Source organism: Octopus bimaculoides, chromosome 2 (genome assembly GCF_001194135.2).
Source record: "Octopus bimaculoides isolate UCB-OBI-ISO-001 chromosome 2, ASM119413v2, whole genome shotgun sequence".
NCBI classification, from domain to species: domain Eukaryota; kingdom Metazoa; phylum Mollusca; class Cephalopoda; order Octopoda; family Octopodidae; genus Octopus; species Octopus bimaculoides.
The window spans coordinates 81,573,252-81,575,059 of NC_068982.1; positions in this window are offsets into that span (position 1 = coordinate 81,573,252).

Sequence of the window (1,808 nt, forward strand, 5' to 3'; positions counted from 1 at the left end):
ATATATGTATGTATGTATGTATGTATGTATGTATGTATGTATGTATGTATCTATGTATCTATGTATGTATGGATAAACAAAATACACACTCACACGCATATACGCATAGATAGATAGATAGATAGATAGATAGATAGATAGATAGATAGATAGATAGATAGATAGATGGGTTAATGGATGGATGGATAGATGGATGGATGGATGGAAGTACGTGGCTCTGTGGTTAAGGTAAGATCGTAAGAATGGGGTTTCGATTCCTGGACCGGGTATGTTCTTGAGCAAAAGATTTCATTTCACGCTGCTGAAGTACTCTTAGCTTATCCTGTGTCGATCGGCGTCCCATCCAGGGAGGGAAGGAGATATACGCCAAAGAATCCAGTAAACACCACGCTTATGAACTATTGCCCTCTGGAACGACTTTTGATACTTTGATTATGTGTGTGTGTGTGTGTGCGTGTGCGCGCGTGTTTCAGACCACAAGTGCTTGTATATGAATTGGGCTCGAATTTTGGCACAAGGTCAACAATTTTAGGGACGAAGCTAAGCTGATTACATTGATCCCACTTGTTCAACTGGTACTTATTTTATCAACCCGGAAGTGATGAAAAGCAAAGTCGATCTCAGTGTAAAGTCAGACGAAATACCGCCAAGTATTTTACCCAGTTTGCTAACAATTCTGCCAGAGCTACCCTGGGAAGGTAGTCGAAAGTGCGTCCAGAATGCTCTATTGAAGAATATGGACAACAGATATTTTATAGATTCTAAATATTCTACCATTTTAAAATTATGACCTTAATTCGGATAGTTCTTCATAACATCTCTCTCAATATATCTTTATGGCGGAAATACGGAGAACTCAATTTGTACAATATTAATTTAATTTTATCTTCATGGAAGAATATGCATGTTTTGGAATAAGAATATCAATATTTATATTAATATATAAGTATGCATACATACATACATACATACATACATACATACATACATACATACGCATACAGACACAGACACAGGCACACACACACACACACACACACACACACACACATCACCTACATTCCTCTTATATACACTCTCTCGCATTTTTATCGATTTGATCGACTTGATCGACTAAAGGCGGTGCTCCAGCATGGCTGCAGTCAAATGAGTGAAGCAAATAAAAGAATAAAAAAATTCATATATATATATATATATGAGATATTGGAATCTAGAAGAGCCAAAGATTGGCAGGTAACGCTAAGTAAGTGCTATGGACAGACCGTAGTTAAACACTTGGTTCGATATTGGTACGAGTTAGGAGTCTAATGTCGGTCTTGTATCAGCATGCAAATATATATTTTAGATAAAGTGAGATAACAAAGCCAAGGCTGTGAGGAGTTTTCAGGACATTTATAAGGAAAAAGATATAGATATAGTCTTACAGCTGTTTCTGGGATATTATAGATATCCCTTCATCAAAGACGATGTTAAATGGAGGTAAATATTTGAGTTCGAACTGCAACTACGTAATTTTATATTTTATTTCTACTTTCTTTCTGTTATTTCTCTCTATATTCCCTACCTCCTCCTTTTCCATAATAATTCCTTATTTCGAACTCAAATATTTACCTCTATTTAACCATCTCACATCGTCTCTGATGAAGGGATATCCATAATATCCCAGAAACAGCTGTAAGACTATATCTATATCTTTTTCCTTATAAATGTCCTGAAAACTCCTCACAGCCTTGGCTTTATCTCATTTTGTCTAATATATATATACACATATATATATATAGATGTATGTATGTGTGTATATATATATA